Source organism: Mastigoproctus giganteus, chromosome 14, assembly GCF_048544385.1.
Source record: "Mastigoproctus giganteus isolate SK-2022 chromosome 14, ASM4854438v1, whole genome shotgun sequence".
Classification (NCBI taxonomy): Eukaryota; Metazoa; Arthropoda; class Arachnida; order Uropygi; family Thelyphonidae; genus Mastigoproctus; species Mastigoproctus giganteus.
The window spans coordinates 64,323,838-64,338,003 of NC_143588.1; positions in this window are offsets into that span (position 1 = coordinate 64,323,838).

The window sequence follows — 14,166 nt, forward strand, 5'->3', positions numbered from 1 at the left end:
TGTTTATGAATTATTGTTTTGAAATCTTTCGTAGGTTTTATTTCTTATTGGAACCGCTGCAAAACCATACACTGAGTGGACAGAAATCATGGGATACCTACCTAGCAACGGGTAGGCCCACTTTTCCCCCGGATAAGGGTAGTCACATGGCGAGGCATTGAGTCCACTAGTTCACAAAAGCCTTCCACAGGTATTTCCATCCATGCTTTCTGCACCGCTGTCCATAATTCCGTCGCATTCCTGGGTGGAGGATCCAAAGCTCGAATGGACCTTTTCACAGCATCTCAAAGATGCTCCACGGGGTTCAATTCCGTTGAACGGGGAGGCCATTCCATGGTGGTAAAATCTGCGGAATGCTCTTCGAACCATGTTCTAGTCACCACGGCTGTGGGGAGGCTCATTTTCCTGCTGGAACAGCCCATTGCAGTGTGGGTGCACGATGACCATGAAGGAATGCAGATTGTCTGCAAGGATGGACACGTAACCTGGCCCTTTCAGAGATGCGTCTAGACGTAGCAGAGGTCCCAATGTGTACTAGTTCAACAAGCCCCAGACCATTACCGACCGTTTACCTGCTTGAACAGTTCCTTGTTGACATCATGGGTGCATAGCTTTGTGCGGTTTCTGCCAGATACGCACCCTCCCGTCTGCTCGAAATAAATGGAAACGGGACTCATCGAACCAGGAGACCCGTCTCCAATCATCCAAGGTCCAGTGCCGATGTTCTTTCGCCCAGTTGAGTCGTAGAGTCCTGTGCAATGGGACTCTGGTGAGTCGGCATCTCCCATAACCTATTGCAGCTAATGATCGCCTGATGGTCTTGGTGGAGACGTTTCTGGCACCTCCCTCGTTGAAGTCAGCGGTGATTTGTGCGTCGGCGGCAGAAAGTGCACTATCCGCGTTCGATAGAACGCGGATAGTGCGCTTTCTGTACCACCTCCTCGATAGAGTGACCCATGCATCGGGCACCCACTATCATCCTTCTTTAAAAGTCGGTTAACTCACGACGTTTATCCATACTGACATCGAATTACCATCTACGTGAATGCAGTGTACCTATATACCTGCTAAGCGGTGGGTTCGTCCACTAGCGAGAGGGGTGTCAGCGTTGGGTTGCCCATGAACCAGGTATCCCATAAATTCTGTCCTTTCAGTGTACTTTGTATTCATGGTGTGTGTGTGTGTCTGTTTTGAAGAGATTTAAGCTGCATGGATAATGCAATGGTTTTAATCCTTAGAGCAGAATAAACTTGTCTTTGAAACGAGTTGTCCTAGTATAGCACCACATTGAACAGGTAGCTCTAGCTACATTACCACTTTGAAAACTGATTTCATATAACGCATGACAGCTAACATTGAACAATTTCTGTACACTGTTTTGTCTGCATGTTGTCACTAGAAACCACCTGCTATCTAACGAGAGAACAGTTAGTCCCGAAACGGGCTGTTAGAGCAGTCTCATCTTTTAAAAACCGAGATATTAAATATAAATATTGATATAGAACTGAACAAAGATATATAAACATCCAATTAAATTAAATGTTGCTTATTACAATTTTAAAAAATAAATATATTTATAATGTTTTAACAATTATTTAAAAATATATTTTTAAAATATACAATTTAGGTTTTCTATAAACTCTCAGAAATCTAAATGTTCAGAATTTATTTTTGGCAGGTTTTTTCGAAAGGTTTACTTATTTTATAACAGAAATATTTAATCGATTTAGGCCAAATACATTCTAATTTATTTATTTAGGATTTATATTATGAATACCATATAATTATTATTATAAATATTAGTTTATTTCTTTGTTTTGAATTTTATACCTAAAAATATGCCCTAAACACTTCAGTTTCTTTCATATTAATCAGAATTAAGATCAGTGATAGATTATTAAAGATTATTTATTCAAATATAATAATAATAATAATAATAATAATAGTAATAATAGCAAGATAGTTTCTCAACCAACAGTAACAATAATCTGTTATTTTAATTAATAATTAAATTAAATTAAATAATTAAATTTAAAAAATCCTTCTGTTATTTTAATTAATATTATTAATATTAAAGTAATTTAATAATAGAAATTTTTCATAAAGTATTATTATAATAATTTTATTAATAAATACAATTGCTTTATACTTATATTTGCGTTAATTATTAGCATTTAATGCTATTAATGATTTATTAATTATATTAATATTAATTGATAATAAAATTAATTAATTTGTATTATGTGGGTATAAAAATTTGAATGATGAGACGTTGAGTAAGTTCATAACAAGATTGGACTTTTTTTTACTATGCAACTTCTTTACAGCACATAGTTTCTTATTTCTTCTTGTCTTAGCGATTTTATCTCAGAAAATCGTAATATTATTTTTATTTATTTATTTTTTTTATTTTTTATTTTATTAATAACAAGATACACAACAGGTAACCATTAACAGTGTATCTGAAACCCTGGACATTTCCCTGGACATTCAATACTCCAGCCAGGAGAAAGAGGATTTCTACAGAATACTGTTGTTCCCGAAAGAAAGGGTCAATGGATGTGTTTAGCAACATCGAATAGTCCTTGGGGAGGACTATCCAACAGGATGAAGAATAAAGCTGGTTGTTCAGAAGACAACTTTGGGAAAGGTCAAAGGGATATGGAGATGTTAGCAGTTTCAATCGATCGATAGAAATTAGGTTTAGCAATGAGGTGACCTGTCTCTGCAGACAGAAGCAGGAAGAGCCATTAAATCAGATTCTTCTACATCAAGGATGTCAAAGTCAGAAATCTCGAAGGATAACATAATACAGTCTTCACCATTGCAATTTTGATCCTAATTTGAGGATACAAGAAATTATTCTTATGAATGAAAATATTAGCCAACTGTTCTTTGCATATAAATGCATACTTTTAGAAATTCGATACGATGTCAATATGTTTTTGCATTATTGCCAATATGTGTGACCTTTGCCATTTATTGAAGAATAAGGTTAGAAAATTGGTCTGTTCTTAAAAATATGAATTATGATGAAATAATTCTTTCAAAACACAAATGAAATATTATTTTTTAATAAAATAAAATTTACATTTTAATCTAATATTACTACAAAAAAGTAGGCACATATGTAAATTTAAACCAAAATTTATAAAGTATAATCTTTTAACATAATTTAAGAGGCGGTTTATTTTTCTATAAATTTGTGGAACTTTTTTTCATAATTGATCGATTTAGCTACTTAGCGGTTTATGCTGATTTAGCACGTGCAGAAGATGAATAGATTTTTTTTACTTTCAACTTTCAGAATGATCTCTCAGATGATGCAACCATACGATTGGAGTCTGAATCCATGTGGCCATCATTTGGCCACGCACTGATCCGGTGTCCAAGTTCATCCAATAGATTCATGATTGGATTTAGGTCTGGACTGTGGGCTCTGTAGACGAGTTGCTAGACTTCGATTTCTTTAAATCAGGTTTTTATGCTGGTCTTGGAAGGCGATAGCGCATTATAATGCTGGAACCTGGAGGTCATGTGCTTCCTGATTTTCCGGTTATAATATTTAATCACAAAGATTGGTGGACGTGTGAAATTGGTGACCAATAACAAAATTACAAATCCTAAATGACAAAGATTTCTTTACTCTCATCGCGCGATATTTATTGAGTTCTCAAAACCTACAGAGAACACTTGAATCAATAAAACATGAACATCAAAGTAAAGACGGCATCATTCTCAAGCAGGGTTCTCATCAGAATACTCAATCTTTGGGGCTTTCTACGAATTAAGAAACGGGCATTGCCCACTCTCCTTTCCTCTCCAAAAAATCATAATTGGGCACATATAGTGCATAGCCGACAAGCTAGATTGGAAATTTCCAGCAATGATTATACCTTCTATGATTTTGAATTCGATATCTACTGGATCATCAGACACATTGGGATTAGGAGAATTGATCTGGCTGATACTGTTATATCCATGGCCCTTGTCCTATCTAAAGGCATGCAGAGTTCAACACAGCCGCTTAGAACTATTGCCCTTAGCTCCTGGTGTGGTGCTGATATTAGTACCCTTCGTATTCAACCTTGAAAATGGTCGTGATTTTCTTTCTTTTTTTATTTTAGTTCCAATTTTTGCTACCACTGTTTAACGCTACGCATTTTTCCAGTCGATAGTCACTGGTTATTGATTAGGCTGCGCCTACACATGTTATTTCCCCACCGTTTTCCTTAGGGCTGCTCCAACAGCACGAGCAGCGAAACCATGACTCTCGTGAACAAATTGATATCGCTTTGCTTTTATGTTGAAAAACAATAAGCTGCGAAATCCTACTTATAGTTAAACTAATATGTGCATTAGTACATATTAGAATATTCCATTTGGATTCAACTTTTCAAGTTTTGACTTTGTTAATTCCAGTGGGCTGCCAATGAGCAGTGGGGGGGAGGTCGTCCACCCTATTACCGATGGTTATTATCGTCAAGATGGCGCAATATTTCCGAAACACAAACTCTAAATAATTAACACGCATCATACGCTCCCTATTAAACGCGTGTGCTATCGGTACAGCGTTCAGAAAGTTCGCAGCGCGAGACAGAAAGCAGTCCGAGCGAAAACATACGTCATAACTTCCACGGACCGTACGAGCATCTTGTAAAATTTTCTCCGCACTCCCTTGCCTCTCCATCAGAACGCAAACGACTTTAAAAGTCCATCTACAATGTCCACTACAGCGACACGTTCTGCTCGCTCGCCCACGTTTCTCCACCCTCCCTCCCACGAGAACCAAATGGGCCCTTAATATAGAGATCGGATGTGCGCCCTCCAAGTCGATTGGAGTGTAAGCTTGCCCATTAAGGCACTCGCCGGTTATTTCTCGAAGCTTACATTGGAAACGTTCCTTTACACATGGACGACCAATTCTACAAACAGCTGGGATAATTACGTCCGAATATTTTATGAATATTCAGATCAATTTGTCATTCTATGTAGGGCCGGACAAGCCTTACACGATACGGAATGAACAATGAGATACGAGACGGCCGGGTAATTAACTTTCCGTTGCCTGCCCTACGAGACTCAAGATCAGAAGGATGATTTATGCGCACCAACCTCTTTCTGATAACAGTGACCACGCACTTACTAATACCAGAAATCCAGAACCATCGTTATATGCGACTAATTCCATCAAATGATGATAGATTGCTGACTGCCCATTTGTGCCTGCTTTGCTATGCACAACAAATGTCAACCCTCCCCTTCAGCAATCTACTCTCGGTGGCGCGCACGAATTCAGCAGCTTTGCAATTATATTTGCCAAAGGTCAAGCACTGTGTAGATTGCCAATCGGGTTTGTCACCATGACAGCCAGCCGAAAATTCATTTTCTTCTTCTTTTTAAGTCTTTTTGTTCGGCTCATTCAAAGGCGTTGGGATCAGGATGTCTATATCAGTATGTACAGTGCTTTCAAAAAAAAAGTGTGTTAGCTGCATGTATCAGTCAAAGGCATGATTGAGCAATGCATCTTAGAGTAGGGCTACCGTTTTTTTATGTGAAACAACTTTGGCAGCACCTCCTAAATATTTCGGAATAAAGTAAAACCGATTGGTAACGAAAATGCGAAACGGAAATGACGCTAACTCAGTCACTAACGTTGATTCGGTAGAGTAAATAACGGGCTTCGGCATAAAACGTCACATCGTTCGTACTAAATATTTCGGACTGAAGTTAAACCGATTGATAACGAAAATGCGAGACGGAAATGACGTAATTTCCTAAATTAGACTAATGACGCTCAGTCATTAACGTTCATTTGGTATAGTAAGTAGCGGGCGTGAGCATAAAATGTTACATCGTTCATAATTTCGGTTCTAGCTGTTCGATTTTAAAAATTTGAACGGTTTTTATTTTCCGCAAAGATGTTTTTACATGAAATAACACATCTTTAGTGTGTACAGGGTACGCACGAAATCTGAGAAAAAATGGCACTCAACTTGAAAAATAAGGAAGATAAATATATACTATTCTATATTTCTAATTCTCCGGGTTCGAAAAGGATAATCTTCCATTTATGTATAAGACAATGTCTAAATGGAAAATTAACCTTTCAGAGGTTAATATTGTCTGAAGATTAATCTGCCATGTTAATCATCCAGCTGTAAAATTTTCTGACGGTAAAGGCATGTCATTGTTGACCATTTAGAGACCCGACTTTAAAGGGAGTAGCCTATGCATAATGATTTGTAGTTCTTGTGAGTCATCTTTACAGGGACACATTCTAAAAATCGGGAACAGGTTCCGGGGACATCTGGTAAAGCCTATCTTAGAGTCGTATTTCAAGTAGTTTTCAATTTCTCTGTATGTTTTTAATTTTATAACTAGTGTGAATTGACTCCTGCTCGCTTTGCTTGCCAACACCCACACACACTTTTCTACATAAAATGTACAGCTATGATGGAGTAAGTAGAATCTTTTCTATGTAAAACACACACCTGTTGAAACACACTGATCGATATCTAATGAGGAAATGACCTATGTAATTATTTACCTGTGCATTTGTAGTGACGTAATTGCCCACCCACATACCACATGACCTGCATTCCTCTTCTCCCATTAGCTACCCCCAACACGCGGCATTCTCAAGGTCGAATAAATATCTATGTAATTATTTACCTGCGTTTACATAGGTTACTTAGGAAATGGCCTTTTGCTTCGGGTTTCATATTACATTAGAAATATTGTTACATCCAAAAGAGCAGAACTAAAATATTTACAAACTATACAAATATTTTAAATATTTACAAAATACTAAATTATTTACAAATATACAAACTATATCGGAACAATAAGTCCCTTCACAGCTGACATTAATATGCAAAAAATGTTACAATGGAACATCAAAAGATGGTCATGTATTAGACAGTAAAGCACGTGCATGAGTTTGGTGAACGTTATGGAGGCAGTTGTCTTTCAATACGAAGAATGTTGGCATGCATCCTGCATACGTGCTGTACATTGTCAACAGCAAGTGTCCGATTCTGCCAAGTAACCCATTTGTGTTCCTTCCATTTAACGTTCGCCAACCTCATGCACCTGCTTCACTGTCTAATGACCACGCCCGGCATCATTTGATGTTCCATTGTAACGTTTTTTGTATATTAATGTCAGCTGATGAAGGGATCCATCGTCCCGATATAGTAGAGGTATGACTGTAATTAGTTTAGTTTTTTGTAAATATTTGTATAGTATTATAATGCTATTATTTGTATAATAATAACATTATAACGCACTGATCGGCATCTAATCAGGAAATGACCTACGCAATTATTTACCTGCGCATTTGTAGTGACGCAATTTCCCCATCCTCTTCTCCCATTGGCTCAATAAATATCACTAGGAGGAAAAGTTTTTTAATGTATAGATAGATACACTAAATAGTACTCGTTATAGCGGACTTTACGTTATAAGCAGCTTGAATGAGCTAAAACATAATAAATAGCACTGATACTTGCACTAAGGCCTTAGGCTTTATTGAAGATAGCTGTTCCTATATTTTTGACAGTCAGTGTACGTTTTATTTATTGTTCCCACTTCAGACAATATCGCACCGTCTGGAGCAAAGAAAGTGATTTAGATCTGAAATTACAGTTGAATTGAAGATTCAAGAGTTATACCGCAGTTAAATGAAAAACGCAAAGATTTATCTGATTTCATTCTCACACGTTTTGGGAATATCTTCGTAATTTATAACCTAATTTTTCTTCTTTCCCATTCTTTATTTTTTTATATCGTCTGCCTTGCTCTTTTTTTTTATGTCGTCTGCCTTGTTTGATTTGATTCTTGGTAAAACACGTGCTAACGCTAATCATACCAACAATGGCGAACTAAAAGAAATGAACAGTATCAATGGTACAGCGAGTGAGTCACGCGGTGAGCTGGTTAATATCTTGTTTGTGACGCAACAATAGCAAAGACAGACTAATCTGTATCTGCCACATCACATTGACAGTTTCAAAATTAACCGGCAGCAGTGACTACATATAAAGTCTTAGAGGTAACAGATGAGAAAAGAGCCATTCAATTTGTTTTCTCCACGATAAATGATCTTCCTGTGAAGAAAGAGAAACGCATGGTTTACACTATATATTAGGTTTTCCTCTGTACTCAAGACAGCGAAAAAACAATGAAAAATGGAAAGTACGCTATCGACCCGAGCAAAGAGCTTATCCTTTTGCTAACAATTTTCAACCACACTTTTTCAAATTTTTCTTTTTCATTCGCTTTCTTTTTCACCGGGCTTGTGGACACAGCTATTAAATATCAGAAAACGATTAAGGGGGTCTGTATCTTCATTTCTACCTGTCATCTTTATAGTCCACTGGGTAACTAATACTTCTGGTCTCCTCGCAATTATCTTTCTTGTTTCACGATCTCGACTATTTCATCATTTCAAGACGTTGGACGTTCAACCGTATAACCCCCACTATTTGGGGACAAAAGTAATCTTTAGTTGGCCAGTGGCTTACAACAAAGAATGAAATGAATGACAAAGAATGAAATAGCGTTCGAGGAAATTTAATTCTACTATCCCAAGAACAATCAACCCCCTCCTAAGGGGGGGGGGGTGAGCAAAGAATTCTAAACACTAAATTTAATCGAACGAACGCCCTGATTTTAAGTGTATTAGCATTTATGCGTAAACCGCCTATTGTTTCCACCATGTCTGTCCGTCCACATGTGATAATTCCAAATTTCATTAAAATTGGCCAAATAGAAATTTGGTGATTATAATTTTTTTTTTTTTTTTCAATATTATATACATTTTATGTAGAAAATTTAAAGGTGTATTGTTTAAATATTCTATTTTTCACGAGCAGCCCTAAATATTACAATTTTAATATTTTCATAATATTTATTTCTAAATAGATTTCAACTGTTAAATTCTACAAAGATAACGTTTTTCTAAAAAAAAAAAAAAATTTAGCGTATCATATTTCAAAAAAATTTTTTTTCGTGGTTTGTACGTTATTTCCAAATGAAGCCTATAACATATTATTTTAAGAAATAAAGTTTGAAGGCTTTCATTTCATCCTCAATTCAAAAGAAATTTCTCTGAAAAACCTATAAAATTCTTGCTTAGCCTTCATATAAATTTCATCTATCGAAGGATGTTTTTATTAATCTGTTTTCTAGTGTAGATATTAATAATATTCGCTTCATTTCATTTTAGCATCACAATCAATTAATTATTATTTATTAAATATTATTATTTAATTAAATAGCAATTTAATAAAAAAATTAAAGAAAAGCAAAGGCGCATTTCTAATTCGTAACAGGAATCAAAAACAGTGGTGTCAACCAATCAACTCGCTATATTTTTTAGATGTTCGTATATTTATCAAATTTCTATCGATAAATCAACCATAATTCCTTTATTAACTAGTACCGCCCTCTCCCTCAAACAGACAAACCGACCTTTAAAACGCACACAGATTGTCTCTTTTCGAAATGTAAACATCCGCATCCTTTATTTATATTTTCTGCTCTCAATTTTTCCTCTGATACATGCCCTCATCAGGGTATTACTAATTCACTTGTTGTATGAACCTTCTGATAATTTTGTCCCATCTGCTTCCCAATAATCACTTACTAGAATGAGCGCCATTAAAGAACAAAAATCATCTCTCTAGAAATTAAGTTTCCTGTCTAGACACCTGTGTTCCCTCTTCGGAAAGACTTTACTGTAAAAGAGCAAAATTCGGAAGAATTAAACAACAAAAAAAAGAAAGAAAGAAAGAAAAAGCATCAAAAGTAATATGATTTCTGTAAAAAGATCGTTAACAAACTCTTATAATGAGTATTTTTGTCTTTATGCCATGCATTTTTGCAGCGAATATCGAAGACTGTAATAAGCAGGAAATGACGTCATTTATTAGCCTCTAACACATTAGTGTTTTATCGAAGCGGAAATTACAAATCTTTCATTAAAAAAAAAATGGTTTTTTCATTGTTTAATGATTTGTTCGCTTCTAACGTGGGCAGAAAAGAATAAATAAATAAAAAAAAACATGCAAGGACTTATCCTCTGAAAATCGTGCGCTTTTCGAGTGATAGATGGCACTGTTGAAATACAGAAGAACTTTGATATTTACTCGATGCGCTGTTGCAATAAATCGAAGCAAAAATAAACTTAGAAATTCTATTATTTGTTCCACCAAGTTATGTAATTTATTTTAGTGTTATTTTTTTATTTTATTTTTATATTCTTTTTCGTTAACGCTTTTTTACTGGCAATTTAAAAGAAAGTTTGGGTATTTATCGTATCTTCTCTACATAACAACAACACTGCATTGTCCTACCTGTCTCTTTCTCTCTTTCTTTTTTTTTTTTTTTGTTTGTTTCTCGGAAAGTAAAAATATATAAATAATGACTAGAAAGCCTCTTTTAAAAAGAAATTTGCATTTTATTTTCGGAAACTGTTTATAATGGAATTGCCTTTTCGCGATGTCTTTAAAGAGCATCTTCGGTACATCGCAATCCACTTCCCCATTCAATGTGAAAGAAGCGTGAATACAAACCCTTCGTTTCTTCTTAATATCCACATCAGAACGTTTAGGGCTTTCAGCTTTTCTTTTCTTTCTCTCCCCCTTTCTTTTCTATTATTCAATATTGCTGAAAGGAAGGAAATATTTGCATGAAAATCGTTTGCAAACATTCTAGTTTCAGAGACTGCTAAAATGAATAATTGTTCTGTATTCTAGGACGCAACGATTTTTCTCTTATTTTCTTCCTCTTTTAACTTCCCCCTCTCTACCTTCTTAAAAAGAATCAGGTCGAGTTCCTTTTGAAATGGATTTTTAGAGGCTTTGGAAAATTTAAAAGAAAGTTGAGCAAAACTTCAATTTATTTTCTTAAAAGATGAAAAATAGTTCGAAAAGCATTAAAAAAAAAAACAGTTTAAGTAAGGGCCCCTGGTTATGGCTTCTCAGTCCATCATGCCGAAGCTGATAATGCAACGCACATTTAAATCTGACGTAAATTACGACCACCTGACGAGGTCTGCTAACGTCGAAATGGACTGGAGTAATTGCTTTACGTTATTCCAATGAGAAAACTGTACAAGACATTCAGTTAATCTAAACTGATCTGGTTTATGTCAGCGTTTACCAAACATGACTTCGACGGGAAGCACTTCTAAACCTCGCGAGACCACGCGAGTGTCAAACAGACTAAGATTGAACGCATCTCTTCGCCAATGAGGTTAGACGTCACAAAGTAGGCACCGGTCTGTAGCTTCTAATGAAACCGCGGATGCCTCCAGGCATGGTGTCAACAGCGTCATCTGTCCCGAGACAAGTCGTCACTACCAGTTTCGGGACTGACTTTCTGATCGATCCGACCAGCAACGATTGACCAACTTCGCCGGAGCCTTCCCCGAGAAGTAATCTTCACGCTGGTGACAGTGAGCGACAAAATGATGATTGATAGCGAAACACCCAAGTGGCCAACCCCCGTAACCTCCACCCCCTTTTCATCTAGAACTAGTAACCCTTAAGCGCGAAGCCACAGATTAGAACTATGGCGAAACACTAAAGCATGAGTTGCTGATTACCCACAGGAATCCTTCCTCCCCCCCCCCCCTCCCACTCCACCCTTGCACTTCTCCCTATAAGCTGTTATTAGGGGAATTATTGGTTTAAAGTTTATATCGTAACTTCGTGATCGCAATAGCTACCGAGCTGTCACATATTTTTGATAAGATGGTAAAGTAAAACGTGTTTGCGTTTTATTACATCTGTTTGGAACCTTGGGACACCCTGAGAAAGAGCATATTACATCACACTACTGTAAGTTTAATACGTTCACATTTTCGAACTCAGTTTGTGTGCAATAAATATTAATATATAATAAATGGAAATTAATAGTAAAATGAAAATCTTATTATTAATCTCATTGTCTGTTGACCATTCCGTCGTGTTCATTAAGGATTACATTTCCATATGTTGTTTTGTAACTGCTCTTTAAGTTTTGGACAGCAGCGTATTTAATCAAAGATTGGAAATGTGAATCAGATGCATTTCGAAATGTCGCTGGATAAAACCCTCACCAAAAAGGTGGCGAAGGACTGACTGCAAAAAATTTCAGGCACAGAGAAGAGGACCAGTTTTCTAAGGCGCAAAAGGACAGCATATGAGTGACCACTTTATTAGGTATACCTACCTAATAGCGAGTATGCATCTCAATGGGCAGCAGGAAATCTCTTCCAACCCCCATTAAACCGCCACCACCAGTCTGCAACGTTTACACCTGGAAGAGGAGGCCATGGACTCATGCTATTTTTGCTGTATTCTGGTCTTCCTGTTAGCGTAAAACAGCAGGAACCGGGATTCGTCACACCACACAACGTTTTTCCAATCCTTCACTGTCCAGTGTTGGTTTCCTGAGCCCCTTTGCTGGCAGAAGTAGAACCCAGCTCAGACATCAGCATCGATACCCCATCCATGACAAGATACATTGAGTTGAGTTCTCATACTCTTCTGCAGTTTGCCACTTTTGTAATATTTATTGGACCTACTGTAGCTTTCCTGTTGCCCAGCACAACTCTTGTCAGCTTTAATTGGCCTCTCGCTTCAACGATCTGTTTCCGAGCACCGGATCGCTGTTGGATAGACTCTACTTGGTTATTGGACCAATCTCAATAGACCGAGACACACTTGATGAAAAATCCAGAAGGTTTGCAGTTTCCGAGATACTCATACTGTTACATCTGGCGCCGACCATGCCATGTCAGAGTCACTTAAAGGATAGGTACGCCTAATAAAGTGGGCATCCAGTGTATACTAGTTGAATATAATATGTGACATGCCACGTGAGAACTAATTATATTACGGAATCATTGTTTGCTGTTGAACCTCCTTTTAATTTAATTAAATTAAGTTCCGAGATCATTATAATGATCTCAGAATCTGAAGTAGTGCTGTTCCATATTTTCTTTTCTTTCATTTTTGACCAAAATTGATGCTAATCAAAAACTGGGATCATTTTCGAATCCAAATTCATAAGCACCAAGAAATGCAGATGAAATCTGTTTAAAGTATAGATAATTTAGCCACCAAATAGTATCTGGAAAAAGAGTTTTATTCGCGGACTACCGAAAACTTATGTCGAGAAAACTTTTTCCACCAAACCATAATTGAAACTGCTCCTGTTTCTATTTTTACCTTCTTTTTTTGAAAAGAATTTCCACCAAATCCTTTCAACGTTATTTACCAGAAAGTAAAAGCCGCGGATGATTTTTTCCCTTAATTCGAACTCCTTATGATTGGTGTCAGTTATATATATATAAAAAAAAGGGGGAAAAAAACCTTTCCTTTGGCTGTTTCATATATTTTTTTAAATTTTTATTTCTTGTTTATTTATTTTCTTCGGTACTTTGTTCTCTGTTTTTCTGGTCTTGTCATAGAGTGTAGAAAGTTTAATTTCGCCTTTGGCTGTTCTGTCAAAACTTCTGTAACAGGAAGCCGTTCTAAAACTCTAAATAAGCGCTTGGTATAAACCGGTACCTATTGAAAGAAAAATTCTTTAAAAATAAATCCAAAGTTTAGATTCTCACTAATTGTAATAATCAATCAATATATCTACTATATATTAAATCTCGATTTAAATAAATAGTCCATTTGTTGACAGAAAAGTGTGAAATACTGACTTTGCTCCCAACTGTTCTGAATTTACGTTAAAAATAGCTGGCTCACACAAGCGCTGTGTGACTAGTCACATAGCGATAATTTTTAAGAGGATTTCACGCTAAATTACGGTTTGCTTAATAAGACATATCACTGAAATGTAGAAATTCCAATTTATAATATAGTTGAAGATATCTGGCCCCGGAGAAATTGTAAGATGTTTGTCGGATTATCTTGTGCTTTCTTCTGTGTTTTGCGGTCAGCAGGATTTAAACTGCATACTATTATATACTTGATTAATATCAAACATATAATAGTACATATAATGTACTATTATATGGCCAAATCATCTGGCTGGAGGACAATGAGCACCATGCGTTTACTTTGGGACTATCACGCGTTCACGAACTGAGTAGGGATTTTCAGATCCCCATTGTGTCTGTTAACAGGGGAATGTCGCTTCATCACTGAACACAACATT